The following is a 19,979-nucleotide window of genomic DNA, read 5'->3' on the forward strand; positions in this document are numbered from 1 at the left end:
ATTTTAGTCACAAACTAAAATACAATGGGAAGCAATGCCGGATCTATGGCTCCCCTAGGCCAGCTTATATGTGCTACTCTCCCTCCCTTCCCCATTAATGCTATGTTTCTTCTCTGTCCCCTGTGTAATAATCACCAACAAAGGATATATACTTTACTAGGATAACACCAAGTAAGGAAGTATATTAGCTCCTTATTAGACTAATGCAGCAGTCAAGAATTCTCACCCCATAATCCCCAACAATTTTAAAGTGACCCTATCTTTAGTCAGCCATGATTAGCCATGATTAAGGCCTAATGGCTGAAATGCATTGCTTTTTATTGGCTATTTTTCACCAGTATCTAATAAAGGTACAAGGAGTTTTAGCTGATTTTGTGGCACCTGCCTTTTCCCTTTTTTGTATATGAAGGTTGCAGATACCTTTTTAGGCTGAGTGCCTTGGGCTTGAAGTGAATGATTCATATCCCGAGGTAGCAGCTCGGACACACCTGTTGCAGTGACCCTGTTTTTACCTTAAAGGATATCTGTCATGAGAGAATGACACATGCTGATTAATCCTACTGAAAATATTACATTTGTAGCTATTATGCTAATACATCAACTGACTTGGAATAAGTATATAGAATTATGACATTATACTGACTCTCCTTAAGAGCATACATGTCCTGGATCTGTGACTCAAAAGTGAATACATTCAGGCAACAAGCAAGAGGAAGGTCAACAATAGCAGCTCCCATTTCCCAAATGACAGGGTAACTTTAGAAAATATAAGCAAGCAGCAGTCTTTGAAAGTGGATTAACTACAATCTAACCTGAACCTTGCATTTTTCACCTGCATACACTGTGCATTGATCATGTAGTATCATATTGTCACTTGTTGCCCTGTACGCATAGCCTATAGATAAAAAAATCTTCAAATTGTTGCGTCAGCGGTTTCTTTTTGCATAGAAAGATGAGGCTTGTTGCATGACATTGCATAGGCTAATGTGTGACCGCTTCTTGTATTTTGAGAACCAACATTTACGGTGAATAAACTACATATCCAACAATCCCTGGGTCTCTCAGTCCAGTGCTGGTGCAGGTGAGAACTAAACAGTAATTAGATATGACACAGACAAAGGCAGGCAGAGAACTCACAGACAGAGAGAGCTCATTCGTGAAGTTGGAAGATTTTTTTTCTTTTACATTGGCCCTTCCACATTTTTGATGTAACACAGAGCAGATGGCAATGCATGCATTGAATGCTGTGTGACCCAGAACAGGAAGTTGCCTTGTCCCTTTGGCAAATAAGGACAGGCTAGCATAATTACAACACAGGGGAAAAAAACTACACTAATACCTAGTTTACAATGTAGTGTACAATCTCTTTAACTGTCCAGCAGTCAGATCTTTACTTTGTTAAAGGGTCAAGGCTGCCACTGGCATCTGACATTTCTCTATCGGACACTAGGTCCCCACTGCATGCTGTGGTTCCATTTGCTGACCACTATGTTACAGCTGTGTGATTGGTGATGTAGCAACTGGCACCTGGAACCACTTCAAGCAGCATGGAAGCATCTGATGCACCAGGAATAGTTGCATACAAACAGAAGCACTAACTCTGCAACACAGAACCGACTAGAATTGCCACTCATTGTATAGTTAAGTAAAGCTAATCTTCTTTTACAAACTGCTGCTTGCTTAATTCTCCTAAGGTAGTGTGTTGCTTTAAAGTAGGTCCCCCTGCCTGCTGTGCCCTTTTGTTATCTGCTTGAGTTTGATTCACAAGTAGCAACTGTTCTACAATTGTAGGGAACAGTAATTTGCTAGCATTACCCAAGCCCACTCTTTACCACCAAACAGTTCTATATGGCTGGCAGCTGCCTGGCCTGTGGTGTCCATGCCCCCCAGGGCCATGGCCCACAGTATATGCAAGAGATATCAAACTGGGAGAACAGGAAGCAGCATTCTGTGATGAAAAGTGGGTGTGAGTAAAGTGACAGAAGGATGTGGCTTATATTGCAAACCATCTAAAGCCCTAATGCCTAACTTGTGGCCCTTTGGTACTTGCTATGTAGCCCTTTGGAGACCACTGTAGTGGAGTTGGAGTAGTGATTTGCAAAGCAGCAGTAATGTGATCTGTATCAAACTCACAAATCATTTTCCGATTCTTTTAGACAATCACCTGCAGTAGGTCTCCATTCTCCAAGAACACCTGTGGCATGGCCTCTTGCAGGAACACACATTTTGAACCCCTGCACTCCTTTACCATTAGTTGTATTTTATAATGCAATTCTGCAATTACTTCTATTATGTGATGCCATTCATTTTAAATTGTGGTGGAGTGCCAAAATGCTACTGCACCTTTTTTAGAGCAATAGCTATTTCAATGGGCTGTGTTAACTCAATGCATTTTGACAAGTGGCATAATTTCATGTTAATATGCATGCACTAACGCAGCACCTTAGTGTGAATGGACTCTTGAAGCACAACTTTAGTAAAAAAAATTGTGAACAGGAAGCATTTTATAATGCAGAAGAGACTGGGAAAACTGGAGAGTGAAAAATCTGGTTCAGGTCTGCAAAGAAACCAATCAGCTTCCATATTTTATTGTTAAAGCTTATTTGAACAAGTTGAAGTTAGAAGCTGATTGGTTACCATGCACATCTGCACCAGATTCCGAGTGCTTTTAGTAAGTCTCCTCCACTATGTCTCTATTGAAATAAAGTTTTTACCTGCCTATTCACACTGTACTAGGGATTGACCGATTATCGGCAAGGCCGATATATCGAGGGCCGATATGCACTTTCCCCGTTACATCGAAATCGGCCCGGAGGTTACCGATATTGCCAATATTGTGTATGTTGCGCCACGCGCCTCCGCGCACTGGGACAGCTTCTGCCTTCTTAGGCCACCTCCCTCAGCCTCGTCTGGAGTCGGGGAGTCTCGGGACAGTGAGTGTACAGTGTGTACAGTGCACACAGTGTGTTTAACACAGCCGCCATACATACACCCACCCACAGCTGCCTGGTGCCAGCCAGCCACCCACACACCCGCAGGCCTGTACCGGCTAGACAGCCACAGGCCCTGCCTGTACTAGCCAGCCACCCACCACAGGGTGCCAGCCAGCCAGCCAGCCACCACAGGGTGAAAGCCAGCCACCCACAAGAGGGTGACAGCTAGCCAGCCACCCACCAAAGGGTGCCAGTCAGCCACCCACCCACCATTGGTGACAGCTAGTCAGCCACCCACCACAGGGTGCCAGCCAGCCACCCACCACAGGGTGCCAGCCAGCCAGCCACCATTGGGTGCCAGCCAGCCACCCGCCCACCAAAGGGTGCCAGCCAGCCACCCACCACAGGGTGCCAGTCAGCCAGCCACCCACCACAGGGTGCCAGCCACCCACCCACCACAGGTTTTCAGCCAGCCACCCACCAAAGGGTGCCAGCCAGCCAGCCACCCACCAAAGGGTGCCAGCCAGCCAGCCACCCATCACAGGGTGCCAGCCAGCCAGCCACCCACCAAAGGGTGCCAGCCAGCCACCCACCCACCCACCAAAGGGTGCCAGCCAGCCACCCACCAAAGGGTGCCAGCCAGCCACCCACTACAGGGTGCCAGTCAGCCAGCCACCCACCCACCAAAGGGTGCCAGCCGGCTAGCCACCCACTAAAGGGTGCCAGCCAGCCACCCATCCACCAAAGGGTGTCAGCCAGACAGCCACCCACCACAGGGTGCCAGCCAGCCACCCACCACAGGGTGCCAGCCAGCCACCCACCCACCACAGGGTTTCAGCCAGCCACCCACCCACCAAAGGGTGCCAGCCAGCCACCCACCCACCAAAGAGTGCCAGCCAGCCACCCACCACAGGGTGCCAGCCAGCCAGCCACCCACCAAAGGGTGCCAGCCAGCCAGCCAGCCACCCACCACAGGGTGCCAGCCAGCCACCCACCACAGGGTGCCAGCCAGCCAACCACATGGTTTCAGCCAGCCACCCACCCACCAAAGGGTGCCAGCCAGCCAACCACCAACCAAAGGGTGCCAGCCAGCCAGCCAGCCACCCACCACAGGGTGCCAGCCAGCCAATCACCCACCAAAGGGTGCCAGCCAGCCAATCACCCAACAAAGGGTGCCAGCCACCAAAGGGTGCCAGCCACTCATCACCACAGGGTGCCAGTCAGCCAGTTTTTTTAAGCATTTATTCAATTTCAGTAGTGTCTTTCAAATTTCAATGGAGATTGATGCAGATAGAAAAATTAAAAGTGTGGTCTGGGACTATTTCTCATCTCCAGGAAAAGTATGCAACACGTGCACAAACAATGTAAGCATGGAGTCAATAACTGCAAAAAACAAAAATACGTCAAATCTTTGGTCCTTCTAAGAGTTCATCATGTTGAATTGTATCATGCAGCACAGAAAAAACTAAATGAATCACAAGGTGAAACATCACTATCCCAGGCAACAATAACAGATATGTTTCAGAAAAAAAAAGGTGGCTAAAATCGAATGGAAGATCCCAACTGCTGGACAGAGTTATCCCAGAGATGATGGTCACTGATAACCAGCCATTTACAATGATGTCTGACTCTGGGGGTGACTCTTAAGAGGTTGATGTCCATAGTTGAGCCAAGGTACACACTGAAGAGTGACAAGTATTATCGAACCAAAATGCTGGGAAAGATTCACCAAAAGGTTGTTGAGAAAGTAAAGCCTATGCTGAAACCAGAGAATGCTGGCAACTCACTCTCATTCATGACTGACTGCTGGTCAGGAAAAACAGAATCACTAATGAGTCTTATATGCCACTTCATTGACAGCTGATGGACAAGAAAGCATTTGGTGTTGAATACAAAAGTGATGCAAGGATCCCACACTAGGGAGTACATTAGTGAAAGGTTTCTAGACACGTTAGAAGAATGGGGAATCACCAAAGACCGAGTGATGCTTGTGCTTTGAGACAGCGGAGCGAACATGGTGAAAGGAATGAGACTTGCTGAAGTGTCAGACCTCAGTTGCATGGCACACACCCCCCAAATGGTGGTAAATGATGGTCTGTCAAACAAGAGAGCTTTGCTTGACATAATTAGCATGCTGAAGAGGTGCGCAGGCCATTTCCACCATTCAATCCTTGCAGAGCAGCAATTGAGATGCATTCAGGAAGACCTTGGCCTACCCAAAAACAACTCGATTAATGCTGTTCTAACACAATGGAACTCAACACTTCAGATGCTGCAAAGAATGCTGTAGCAGAAGCGAACTCTTACCATATATTCAGGTGAATATGGAGGATATCCTTGTCCTACTGCTGATCAGTGGGAAATTGTAGCCAATGTCATTGAGACCCTCCTCCCCATAGATGAAGTGACACTAGAGGTGAGTCATTACGACTCATCTGTGTCATCTGTCATCCCATGTGTGAGAGTCCTGAAAATGCTTTTTTAAGAGAATGAAGGACCAAACACACATGGCACTAAAACATGTAGGCAAGCCATGAGGGACAGCAGCCTCGCCAAACATTTTTAGAAGCATGAAGAGAATAAAAATGTTGTGCTTGCATGTCTTTTGGATCCTTGATACAAGAACCATCCTTTCTCTTCTGATGATGTATTGGCCAAGGCAAAACAATGACTGAGGTGCAGGAGGTTGCTGCCGAAAAGAAAAGTCAAGAAGAGCAGGTTTCTAATGTGGAAGAGCAGGATGCTTCAAAAAGAGAAAAATGTCCAAAAAGACAACGGACAGAAGAGAAACTTCATTGTGGTTGAATAGATGGCATGTTCAGTGTTTTATTGGGGCCTCATGCAGAGGATTCTTCTGAATCTGCAATAATTAGCCTGGATGATGAACTTCATCTCTATTTGAAAGAACCAGTAATTGACAGAAGAAGTGGTGATCCTCTTAAGTGGTGGAAAGAAAATGAGGTACGCTACAAAGACTTGCTTCTCATGCAACAAGATACCTTTCTGCTCCTCCTTCCTCGGTACCAAGTGAAGCCGTTTAACTGGTGAACATGCTGAAATGTAATGCTTTCTGCACTATAATATTGTTCTACTTAACTGGGAGTATTGAAAGTGTAGTAGTATAGTACTAGTGTCCACTCCTCTCCAATCCATTCCACTGTCTAGCTTTTGTCTAGCTTTTTTTCTAGCAGTTTTGCACTGACTGCGCTGCAGTCAGTGCAAAACTGCTAGAAAAAAGCTAGACGATGGATTGGAGTCAGTAGACTACTGCTTCAGTAGTGCGCCACTCACTGCTGCAATAATTTTAAATCATTACTGCAGTGCATTTACTGCAGTAGTGATTTAAAATTATTGCAGTGAGTGAGTACTACTGCAGCAGTAGTCCACTGACTCCCCACTGTCTAGCTTTATTCTAGCAGTTTTGCACTGACTGCAGTTAGTGATTTAAAATCATCGCAGTGAGTGCACTACTGCAGCAGTAGTCCACTGACTCCTCCAATCCACTGTCTAGCTGTTTGTTGTTGTCTAGCTTTATTCTAGCAGTTTTGCACTGACTGAAGTTAGTGATTTAAAATCATTGCAGTGAGTGCACTACTGCAGCGGTAGTCCACTGACTCCAATCCACTGTCTAGCTGTTTGTTTAGCTTTTTTTTTTTAGCAGTTTTGCACTGACTCAGAGGCGTACCTAGGGTCTCCAGTGTCCTTGGCGAGGAGCTGTATCAGCACCCTCCCCCCACTGAGAGAGGATTTGACAGAGAGAGAGGGGGGTTTAAAGAGAGACAAAGAGGTGGGGGTGACAGAGAGACAGAGAGGGGGTAACAGAGAGGGGGGGTGACATAGAGAAGACGGGGGGGGGTGACAGAGAGACAGAGAGGGGGGATGACAGAGAGACAGTGAGGGGGTAACAGAGACGGGGGGTGACAGAGAGACAGAGAGGGGGGATGACAGAGGGGGGTGACAGAGAGGAGGGGTGACAGAGACAGAGAGGGGGGTGACAGAGAGGGGGGTGTCAGAGACAGAGAGAGTGACATAGAGAGAGGTGGGTGACAGAGAGAGGTGGAGAGAGAGAGAGGGGGAGGGTGACAGGGATGTAGAGAGAGAGGGGGTGACAGGGAGAGAGAGGGGGTGACAGGGAGAGGGGGGGTGACAGGGAGAGAGAGGGGGGTGGCAGGGAGAGGGAGGGGGTGACAGGGAGAGAGAGGGGGTGACAGGGAGAGAGGGGGTTGACAGGGAAAGAGAGAGAGAGGGGGGTGAGAGGGGGAGAGAGGGGGGTGACAGAGAGAGAGGGGGGTGAGAGGGAGAGAGGGACAGAGAGGGGGGATGACAGAGAGACAGAGAGGGGTTGACAGAGAAGGGTAACAGAGACAGAGAGGGGGGGTGACAGAGAGAAGACAGAGGGGGGTGACAGTGAGAAAGAGAGGGGGGAGTGACAGAGAGACAGAAAGACAGAGAAGGAGGGTGACAGAGAGACAGAGAGGGGGGGTGACAGAGACAGAGATGGGGGGTGGCAGAGACAGAGAGGGGGGTGACAGAGACAGAGGGGGTGACAGAGAGGGGGTGACAGAGGCAGAGAGGGGTGACAGAGAGGGGGGTGTCAGAGACAGAGAGAGAGAGTGACATAGAGAGAGGGGGTGACAGAGAGAGATAGAGAGAGAGAGAGAGAGAGAGAGAGGGGGGAGGGTGACAGGGATGGAGAGAGAGAGAGGGGGGTGACAGGGAGAGAGAGGGGGGTGACAGGGAGAGAGGGGGTGACAGGGAAAGAGAGAGAGAGAGAGGGGGTGACAGGGAGAGAAAGGGGGGTGACAGAGAGAGAGAGGGGGGTGACAGGATCCCCAGCCTGCTGCCGCTGGAGCCGATTGATGATGTCACGGTCATGTGACCACTGACCGGCCTCGTGTGTGGATGGAGACAGAGCTCTGGAGAGCCCCCACTGATGTCGCCTAAAGTGGACACCAGGCTCCGGGATTGGAGCCGCATTCTACCTGGGGGCGCCGGGGGTGCAGGCTGTGGGGGGGACAATCACTGCTAACACTTCCAATTTTTTTGTGCCCCCCCTCAGCCTGCGCCACTGGCGGGTGCCATTTTGGCCAACCCCTTGGTATGCCCCTGCACTGACTGCACTGCAGAAGTGATTTAAAAGTATTGCAGTGAGTGAGTGCACTACTGCAGCAATTTATGCATCATTCACAATCAGATTATGTGACACTGATGTCCCTGCAAGTGCGGTTTTCCTATCAGTTTTCCTGCAATTAAGGTCCGAAGAACGAGCCCTTAATGTTAAAAATGTTAATAAACAAATATTAACATGTTCAGTAACAGATTTGTGTCCAAAATTGTGTTTATTTTGCAAAACTTTAAATGTTCAAAATATCGGCCCATATCGACCGATACCGATATGTAATGGCCAAAATATCGATATCGGCAACGAAAAACTGACATTGGTACATTGAGTGGCGCACGCGCAGCTCCACGTACAGTTCTGACAATGCAAAGATGAATGAACTCCCATATTCACAGGAGTGATATCTTTCAGCCTGAACAATTAAATTGGCAAAAGATCAGCACCTGGAAGAAGATCAGCTGAAAAGGTTAGCAGCTGACAGTTTTGTTTTAAGGTGACAAAACTGTGGCTGCATGTAGGGCATAGAAAGGTAACAAATTGCTACATCTAGTCAGGAAGTGTGAGGGTCAGTATTGCATAGCCCTGGGCAGGGTAAGGTAGGAATATTTTCTACAAATTTGGAGGACATGGGGATGGGTGAGGAACTAAGCTCACTCTCAAAAGTTAATGTATGCTTTAGTACAGGAGCAGCATCTGAGCGATGGGCAGTGGGGTATTGATGGATCAGATTGCAGGGTAAAGCTGTCAGATAATTTTGCATTGTTCCTCTCTTCAGTACTGCACTAGTCTGTGCTTTGGTTCATAAACCTACCAAAAAGTTGCATATCAAGACATTTGCAACAAGCTCTGAACACAATGACAGTAAGAGCACAGCCCAACAAGCTTACAGTCTTGAATACCTTTTTTCAACCAGGGTGCCTGCAGGTTTGTTCAGGGGTGCCTTGGCAAACTACCTAAAAATTGGACAAAACATTTATACAAGCCAGCTAGTGTGTCAAGCCTGACTTTTAGTTATGCAAAGCCACAGGTTTTCATTTATGCACCATTACATCCTTCTAGCCGCGTTCTAACGACCACTGACGTCATCAGTTGATATGGAGGATGTCAAGTGCCCACACGGCATCCTTGTTTGTCCCTCCCCCATCCCTCTCCATCAGCACTGGGGTCACATTAGCTGAATGAGAGAGAGAGAAACTCTCAATAGTCATTAATAGTCAATACCTGTGTGCAAAGCTGTATTTGCTTTGGAAGAATAAATCACCTCTAATGTTGAGTGTCCTATGTGTGTCGATGCTGCTGCAGTATGTAAAACTATTGGTATAGTTTTTAAATTTTGGAATGGGGTGCCTTGGCTGAAAAAAGGTTGAGAAACACTGGTCTAAAAAATATAGGGCTGGGGAAAACCCAGGAAAATGCAATGATTTGCTTTAGGTCACGTGCAATTAGATGTATTATCCTCACCTTGAATTTGGTTCATACTGTGAAAAATCACCAGGCATTAAGCAGATATTAATAGAGAGTATGAAAAATGATCCTGTCGCAGCACACCCACAGTGTTCGCTGTTCTCCTGAAAGTTTCGCTGCCAAGCAAACTTTACTTTAAAGTATATTTATGGTCAAAATGTAAAACTATAATATTCATATTCTTGTTGTTATTCAAATATCTCTAGCCTATGTCTTTTAACCAATTCCCGCCCACCGTCAAATGACCGTCAACAGCATCTCTCGCGTGCCCGCGGGGGCGCACAGTGCGGCAATCATGGCCGCGCTGTGTTGCTAGCACGCGGCGTGACCCAGATCTTGGTAAAGTGGCAATGACTTGGCTCTTTACCCATGTTATCGGCTGTGTCCAATCACAGTCGGTCACATGTAAATGAGGAAGTGCCATTTACCAGCTCTCCTCGCCTCACACTGTCAGAGTGTGAGGCGAGGAGAGTCGATCAGTGGCTCCTCCTCAAAGGGGAACCTAGAAAAGGTAATCAGGGCACTGATCATCAGTGCCCTGATTACAGAAAAACTCAAAAACAGTGCCCACAGTGCCCACCATCAGGGACCATCATCAGTGCCCACAGTGCTTATCATCAGTGCCCACAGTACTCACAATCAGTGCCCATAGTGTTGCCAGCCAGTGCCTGCTCATCTGTGCTGTCCATCAGTGCCCATCAGTGCCACCTGTCAGTGCTCATCAGTGCCGTCCGTCAGTGCTGCCCATCAGTGCCCATAAGTGCTGCATGTCAGTGCCCATCAGTGCCGCCCATCAGCGCCACCTATCAGTGTCCATCAGTACAACCTCTCAGGGCCCATCAGTGCTGCCTTTCAGTGTCCATCAGTGCCGCCTATCAGTGCTCATCGGTGCCGCATATCATTGCTCATCAGTGCCGCCTATCAGTGCAGCATATTAGTACCTCCTCATCAGTGCCACCTCATCAGTGCCCATAAGTGCCACCTCATCAGTGCCCATCAGTGCAGCCTATCAGTGCCGCCTCATCAGTGCACATCAGTGAAGGAGAAAAATTGCTTATTTTCAAAATGTACTCACAGAAAATAAGAAAAACTTTTTTTTTTCAAAATTTTCTCTTTTTTCTTTATTTTTTGTAAGAAATAAAATATCCAGCAGTGATTAAATACCACCAAAAGAAAGCTCTATTTGTGTGAAAAAAAATGATAAAAATTTCATATGGGTACAGTGTAGTATGACCGCACAATTGTCATACAAATTGTGACAGCATTGGAAGCTGGAAATTGCCCTGGGAAGAAAGGGGGTGAAAGTGCATTGTATTGTAAGTAGTTAATCTTGAAGTTTTCTTTGTGGAGATCCCCACACATTTATTTCCTTGAATTCTGTGACACATATTCACTATGCCCTGTGAGTAGGCATTGCTGTGTCACACATTTCATAGAGCCTGCCTTCTAAACTACAGAGGTGCTGAAAAGAGGAGTGTCAGGAGGTGGAGTCAGTATAGGAATCACTGCTTTCAGGCAGCAAGGTACCATGGGATATGTCGTCCACTCGTCCTTAGAAATGTAACCACTTAAGCCCCGGAGGATTTGGCTGCTAAAGGACCAGGGGTTTTTTTGCGATTTTTTACTGCGTGACTTTAACGGACAATTGCGCGGTCGTGCGACGCTGTACCTAAACGAACTTTTTTTCCCACAAACAGAGATTTCTTTTGGTGGTATTTGATCACCTGTGCGATTTTTTGATCACGCGCTATAAACAAAAAAAGAGCGTAAATTTTGCAAAAATAACAATATTTTTCACATTTTTTTATATGAAATTCCCCAAAAAAAAAAGTAAAAATCAAAATTTTTTAACATTTTTCGGCCAATTTGTTTTATGCTACCTATGTTTGGTAAAAAAAATAGCAAAAAGCGTATTTTGATTGGTTTGCACAAAAGTTATCGCGTTTACTAACAAAGGGAAAGATTTTTGTCATTTTTGGTGTTTTTTTTTTTTAACGCGTAATGGCGGCGATCTGCGATTTTTTTTCGGTACTGCGACATTGCGGCGGACAGATCGGACCCTTGACTGACATTTTTGACACTTTTGGGGTTACCAGTGACATTACTGCAGTAATCAGTGCTATATATATGCACTGTTACTGCAAAAATGACACTGGCAGGGAAGGGGTTAACTTTATTGGACAGGGAGGGGTTAAGTGTGTCCTAGGGGCGTGATTCTAACTGTGTAGGGACATTCCTATTGGTGTAAAAGCAAAGATCAACCGTTCTACATAGTAGAACGGACAGATCTTCACTTTTACACAGGGAGAACGGACAGGCAGCTTGTTTACACAAGCTGCTCTGTCTTTCTCCCTTCACAGGAGCGATCGCAGTGTGACTGGCGGACATCGAGTCCGCCGGTCACACGCACTGACTTGCCTGTGAACGAGCCGCGGCGGGCGCGCGCCTCGGCGGGCACGCGCCCGCCCGCGATAGGCTCGCAAGTCAGTGACAGGCGAGTGACGTACCGATACGTCATTCTGCCTGGCCGGGGCTGACCGCCGCAGTATATAGTCGCGCGGCGGTCGGCAACCGGTTAAGTAAACAGCAGAAGAAAAGCTGAAAAGCATGCAAGGAATCCAGAAAGTTGTGGTGAGTGATGGCCACCAGACAGGCAGCATTCACAATATGAAAAGATCAGTAATCTGATATTGGATTGTCAAATACAACCATTGTTTGTGTTGTTTTTACAATTCTGTTGTTATAAAGCCCCGTACACACGTACCGATGGTCGGCATACAAATGTTCCTCTTTTCTCCCCGGGATGTCGGTGTCTGCTGAAAAGTGCAAAGACAGCACAAGGACAGCACAAGAATTTTGTCCGCCGACTGCAGAAGTGATGTCATGTAATGGTTAACTTTCCCTGTGTTTTCTATTTTCTGAGCATGCCCAGTCTTGCAAATCTGCGGTCTGTCGGCCGAATTGTGTACTGACAGGCGAACAATCGTCCGTTCTGGTGTCGGCATACAAAAATTTTCATGTTTGCAAGAAAGACTTTTGTCCGCGGATTGTGCGCAGACATCTGTCGGAGGCACCATACTAACACGCGTACAATCGGCAGATCCTTCGTCCACCGACGTTTGTATGCCGACGATCGGTACGTGTGTACGGGCCTTAAAACTAAAATCATTGGTGACCTGATCTGAAAATGCTGCTTGCTTTGCTGTTATGATGATCCAATGGCTTCCATACTTACTTGGTATTTGTTATGGGTCACTGACCCAGTATAAATATGCACATCACTTTTACTTGCTGCATAATTGTCCTCATGGTCAAAGACTGGAGAGGATTCAAAACAGAGGATAGGCATGTTAGTAAAATTTTAAAGACAAAGGACAGCAATGGCAGCCTACCTATTTGCTAAATAGATAAATGTATATGTTATATGGTAAATAGACGAGAAGGATAAAGCAATAGATGTGTTGTTGCTCTCACCATTGTTTTCCAATCCCTATGAAGAATTTTTCCCTTTTGGACTATGGTTTCTTCCCACTATCGAGAAACAAAAAGGTTAATTGGCTTCTACATAAACTGACTGTAATGCGTGGGTGTGCTTATTGCAGAGACATTAGCAGACACTAAATGGGTCTTTGTAAACGGTCCTGTATACATTTTCATTTTAAAGGACTAAAATAACAATATCCTTCTGTGATCAAAAAATAGACATTGCAAATTGTGCAGTTCTAACCAGCAGTGAACCTTTCCCCTTTAACAAATGGAAGCTAACGCTCATCAGGGACTTCAGAAGTCTAAGGATCTAATTTATAAAGCAACAGTATGACCTTACCACAGTCATACTGCTACTTACTGCACATTTATATAAAATCAGGACTCTGAAGCCAGCTCAGCACTATTAAAAAGCTGTCAGTAAGAAAGAAAAAAAAAAAAAAAAAAAAAGAGCCAGGGTCTGGTCATGGGACCTGTCAAAGTCACATGAGCAGCTCTCCTTTAATCATGGAGTTCCCTCTCCTGGGTTAGGCATGCTGCAGCCTGTATTTTATGAATGTTTAATGGAAAGCGGATACGTAGGGTTGCCACCTCATCCCTTTACACCAGGACACACATTAATTACACAGGTTCTGAAGCTGATTAAGGTGGTAATTAAACTCACTTGATGTGCATTATATCAGCCTCAGAACCTGTGTAATTCATATGTGTCCAGGATTAAAGGTATGAGGTGGCAACCCTAGCGGATAGTGATAGTCATTACAAATAGACCTATTAACCACTTCCATACAGAGCAGTTACACCCCCTTCCTACCCAGACCAATTTTCAGCTTTCAGCGCTCTCACAATTTGAATGATAATTACTCAGTCATGCAATGCTGTACCCAATCAAATTTTTGGTAATTTTTTTCACACAAATAGAGCTTTCTTTTGGTAGTATTTAATCACCACTGTGTTTTTTTATTTTTTGCAATATAAGTGAAAAAAGAGCGAAAATTAAAAAAAAAAAAAAAAACATTTTGTTTTAGTTTCTATTATAAAATTTTGCAAATAAGTAATTATTTTTCATAAATTTGGGCCAAAATTTATGTTACTACATATCTTTGGTAAAAATAACCCAAATAAGTGGTTATTATTTAGTCTGTGTAAAAGTTATAGAGTCTACAAGCTATGGTGCCAATCATTGAAAATTGATCACACCTGATGTACCGACGGCCTATCTCATTTCTTGAGGCCCTGAAATGTCAGGACAGTACAAATACCCCCCAAATGACCCCGTTTTGGAAAGTAGACATTCCTGGGTATTTAGTAACAGGCATGGTGAGTTTTTTGAAGTTGTAATTTTTTCCCACAATTCTTGGGAAAATTAAGAAATAATTTTTTTCTTTTTACACAAAATTGTCATAATAACAAGTTATTTCTCACACACAGTATATGCATACTTGCGATTACACCCCAAAATACATTCTGCTACTCCTTCTGAGTATGGCGATACTACATATGTGGGACTTTAGCCCCGTACACACGTACCGATTGTCGGACGTATACATTCGGCCGCCGACCGATCGGCCGATTGTAGGCTTGTTAGTATGATGCTTCCGACAGCCGACAGCGCATTTTCGGCCCAACAGAATCTGTCGTGCAGACTTTAAAATATTTGTTGGCCGTCACCAGAACGGCCGATTGTTCGCCAGTCAGTACAGATTTCGGCCGACAGACAGCAGATTAGCAAGACTGGGCATGCTCAGAAAAGAAAAAAGACAAGGAAAGTTAACCATCACATGACATCACTTCTGCAGTCGGCTGTTGTTAGCCGACAAAATTCGTGTGCAGTCTTTTGCAGTTTTCAACAGACACAACAGCCCTGGACAAAAGACGGCTGATCGTTCGGCCAACGATCAGTACGTGTGTATGGGGCTTAAGTCCCAGCACTGTCACATATAGAGGCCCAACAGGCAAGGAGCACCGTCAGGTGTTCTAGGAGCATAAATTACACATATAATTTCATTACAACCAATCACACTTTTGAAGGCCCTGGAACACCAGGACAATGGAAACCCCCACAAAATGACCCCATTTTGGAAAGCAAACACCCCAATGTATATTCTATGTGGCATAATGAGTCTTTTGAATGTGTCATTTTTTTCCACAAGTTTTTGGAATATGTGGAAAGAAAATGAAAACGCTTTTTTTTTTACACACAAAGTTGTCAATTAATAAGATATCTCTAATACATAGCATGTACATAGCAAAAATGACACCCAAAAATACATTCTGCTACTCCTCTTGAGTGTGGCGACACCATATATGTGAGACTTTGTCACACCCTGGCCACATACAGAGACCCAACATGCAAGGAGCACCGTTAGGTGTTCAAGGTGTATAAATTACACATATAATTTCCTAACGACCTATCACACTTTTGAAGGCCCTGGAAAACCAGGACAATGAAAACCCCCATAAAATGACCCCATTTTGGAAAGCAAAAAGGACTAAATTTGCGTATGAAGGTGCAAAATTTGCTCCCATGGCTGTTTTTCCGTTGATTTGTAAATAAAATTGATCATTAAATTTAAAATAGTTATGAGTGAGACAAAATTTTGTACATTCCAGAATGAAGTGGGCTTGTTTGGGGCTCATGTAAGGATCCAGATGGAGAAAATGATCTAGGGCTGTGAGGCCGAAATGGTGTGGAATAGATGTATACAGTGAATTAACATCCAGAGACATCCAGGTGTAACTAGGTTCCCATGTGTAGGGGGACAGTAGTTCCAACAGATGAGTACCGTCTCTGATGTAGGCAGGTAAACTTTGGGCTAGTGGTTGGAGAAAATGGTCTATGTATAAGGAGAGACCAGAGGTGATACTCTCCATGGATGCAATGATGGGACGGCCTAGGGGATCGGTGAGACTTTTGTGGATCTTTGGAATATGATAAAAATATGGGGTCCGATAAAACATCCTATTGAGGAAGGAGGCTTCATTGGAGTCTATAGTTTTGGTTTCAATGGCATGGTCAATGATAGCCTTCAGGTCCAATTTGTATTCTGGAAGTGGATCCATATGGAGTGGAGTGTAAGTGTTGGAATCAGCCAAAAGTCTTTCGGCCTCTTGGATGTAAGAATCTCGATCCAGGAGGACAATGCCTCCTCCTTTATCAGCGTTTTTAATGATAATGTCATTGTTATTAATCGAGGATGAAAGGGCTTTTGATTCTTGAGGTGTAAGGGTGCCTAACTGGGTAGGGGTGTGGGAAGATGGTTTGCATAATTTCGGGAAGTCGGAATAGACCATATTGTAAAAAGTGGTAAGATGTGGGCCTTTATGCTGGTAAGGGTAAAAGACTGATTTGGGTTTCAATGTTGAATGTTGGACCGGTGGGGAGGTTGCTAAATGCTGTGTAAACAAATCTAAGTCAGTGAGAGTGTCATCGTTATATAGCTGTTCCAATGTCTCAATGATGTCTGTCTCAAAGTCAAATTCTTGGGGTTCAGGAGTAGGACTGAGGGCTGCAATCAATGTGGTGTTGGGTCTGGAACCCTGTTTGGTTTGGTTTATTTGGAAAAATCTTTTCAATGTCAAGTTTCTCATGTATTTGTTTAGATCCTTGAAAAGGAGAAACGGATCTGGTTTATTGCAGGGGGCAAAGTTGAGGCCCCTGCTTGAGAGGGATGTTTCTGCCTGAGAGAGTGTGTGTTTGGATAAATTGAATATTTTGATGGTTTCAGTGTTTTGGGTTTTTTTGTGCTTGTTTCTATTTTTCCCCCCTCTGCATCCTCTTCTGTGTGCTTTCTTTTGGATGAGCCTGTCTGAGGGGGGCCCGTCACTAAAAAAGACTCCCTAGTGATGGTGTTGAGATGGAGGGGTTTTGGGGGGGGACAATCAGGAGAGGTCCTATGAATAGCTGGGGATGCCTCCATAATTGGGGTGTCTCCGTGGGTTGATGAGACAGGAGCAGCGGGGTTATGGGGAGACTGGTAGGGTGGTTGCCTAGATGAGATCTCAATGACCTCTCTGGAGGTAGTAGCCATGGATATAGGGGATAGGGGTTTATTCAGAGCGTTGACTGTAGCGATCACTGATAAATTGTGAGCTACAGATTCACGTGCAGTAGATGGTCTACTTGGATGTGCTGGTATCTGTGGTCCATGATCTGGATGTTTTGTAGTGGTAGGGCGATGCTTGGCTTTATGCAAAGCTGTGGATGGGTGAGTATGGTAAGAATGGTGGGGCCGATTATAAAAGGTAGTGAGGTGTTGTAATGTTTTGGTATGAGATGAGGTACAACCTTTTGTGTTGCGGGGAAGAAGTCTGGGGTTGGATCTGACTGGTGTGTGGACTCTGACGGGATGTGAAGTAGGAGGTAAGGGAGACCTGCCATGTGTGTGGCGATTATGGGGCCTATGTGGCTGTTCTAGGTTGAGGGTCAGCAAAGATGGGGGAGTTGTGGAGGGAGGGGGAGGGATGGCCAGGTCAACAGAATTCGATGACTGCTGTGGTTGGTTCCAAGTGAAGACCCTATTGTTTGTGTAATCATGGAGATCACGTCTAAATTTACCTATTTTTGTGCGGATAAGGGTGTCTTCTTGTCTTTTGGTGTTTTTCTTTAGAGTGTCCAGCCAAGAGAGAGGTAAACACTGTTTGGCGTTCACAATTTCTTGTGAGAGGATTTGCACTTGATGGGTCAGCTGAGAAAACCTGGAGGATCTATGTTTAATCAAGACACTGATCCATTTGGAGGTACAGAATTCGGAAATGTTGTTCCATTCTGTTAAATTTTCTTTATCCAGAAAGGAGCAGGTTTTCATAGTGCGTAGCCCTCTGGGTGTCATTTTAGTGGTGATGTATTTATTTAAGAAAAATTTGTCCCACCATTGGACATTGGTGGAATGTATAAGCCGCTCTAATTTTTTGAACTTACCACATAACATGTAGCGGAATGTTTTGGTAAGAGATGGATTACTGGTGAATAATGTGGTGGGTAATGTGGTGTATAAATCATCCAATATGCTGTACTTATGAGATTCTATATCAGAGATATCCATGATAAGATGGGGGATGGTGATGTGTAGAGAGAAAGGGGAAGGGAAAAAAAATCCGGGGGAAGGAAGGGGAAAACAAAGGCAGGGGGGAGGGAGAGGGGAGGGGATGGGGAGATGGGAAGATGGGATTGGAATAAATATAAAAAAAAAAAAAAAAACGCCAAAAACAGCCAAAAACGTAGGTGCATATAGGCAATCAGGTACTCTGATGGGCTGCAGACAGGTACTCAGGTACACTGATCGGCTTCAGAAAGGTAATCGGGTACTCTGATGAGCTTCAGAGAGGTACTTGGGTATTCTAAAGGGCTAGAGACAGGTACTCGGGTAATCTGATGGGCTGCAGATAGGTACTCTGGGCTGGAGACAGGTACTCGGGTACTCTGGGCTGGAGACAGGTACTTGGGTACTCTGGGCTGAAGACAGGTACTCAGGTACTCTGATGGGCTGCATAGAGGTATTCGGGTACTCTGATGGGCTGGAGACAGGTACTCGGATACTTTGATGGGCAGAAGACAGGTACTCAGGTACTCTATTGGTCTGCAGATAGGTAATCAGATACCCCGATGGGCTAGATACAGGTACTCAGGTATTCTGATCGGCTGCAGATAGGTACTCTGAAGGGCTGGAGACAGGTACTTGGGTACTCTGATGACAGGTACCCAGGTACTCTGATGGGCTGGTGACAGGTACTTGGGTACGCTGATGACATGTTCTCGGGTACTCTGATGGGCTGCAGAGAGGTACTTGGGTACTCTGATGGGCTGCAGAGAGGTACTCGGGTACTCTGGGCTGGAGACAGGTACTTTGGTACTCTGATGGGATACAGAGAGGTACTCGGGTACTCTGATGGGCGGGTAACAGGTACTCGGGTACTCTGATGATGGGTACTCTGATGACAGGTACTCGAGTACTCCAATGACAGGTACTCGGGTACTCTGATGACAGGTATTCAAAGTACCCGAGCACTTGTCATCAGAGTACCCGAGTACCTGTCATTAGAGTACCCGAATACCTGTCACCAGCCCATCAGAGTACCCGAGTACCTGTCATCAGAGTACCTGATGGGTTGGTGACAGGTACTCGGGTACTCTGATGGGCTGGTGACAGGTACTTTGATGGGCTAGTGACAGGTACTTTGATGGGCTAGTGACAGGTCCTCTTTATTAGATGGGGGGGCAATCAGTGTGTTTTGGGGTGCACTGTAATCGGTAACTAGCTGTTACAGCAATCTCCTCCTCACACAGGATCAGTGTTTGAGGAGGAGAACACGACAGCTAGTTACCGTGTTCTCTGTTGACATTCTGTGACCGGCTGTGATTGGACACAGCCGGTCACGTGGTAAAGAGACAATTTCTATGGCCCAGTAAGAAAGTGGTTAAGCCAGCCTTAGATGGTTCGAATCTCAGCTGGTTCAGCAAGGACCAGCCGAGATTCACATCACCTATGGGCAGGCTGATTGTACCCAAGTCGACCCATATACACTATATACAACCAGCATGTTGGATTTTTATATGCAAGTGTTGCCAATGGCTATAGCCGCTAGCAATGATCATTGTTTTCTCCAAGCAGGGATGTCAGGAGAACACAATAGCTCCATGGAAGGGACTCCCATATCAAAACTGACTGGGATAGGCAAATTATGCGATCTATTGCCTGTCTTATTGTTCAGGTACTGTTACAGCTCACAGTCAAGTGCACATAACCTGGTATTATAAGGGATCCTTGGTCATTTCTCAACACTTCTCCTTTAATGATTTACATAAACATATGAATGCTGCACAAATGCTAAACAGCTGCATGTTCAATCTGATGTCCATTTAATACAACACGACATCTCCGAAACGCTTGGTCAAATTTTGTACTTCTGTAAATGAATAACGCAGTCATTCTGGCATTACTGGGTACAGAGTAAAATTAAAGCTTTAATATTAT

The sequence above is a fragment of the Pelophylax lessonae genome (genome assembly GCF_965119305.1).
Source record: "Pelophylax lessonae genome assembly, chromosome: 4".
Classification (NCBI taxonomy): domain Eukaryota; kingdom Metazoa; phylum Chordata; class Amphibia; order Anura; family Ranidae; genus Pelophylax; species Pelophylax lessonae.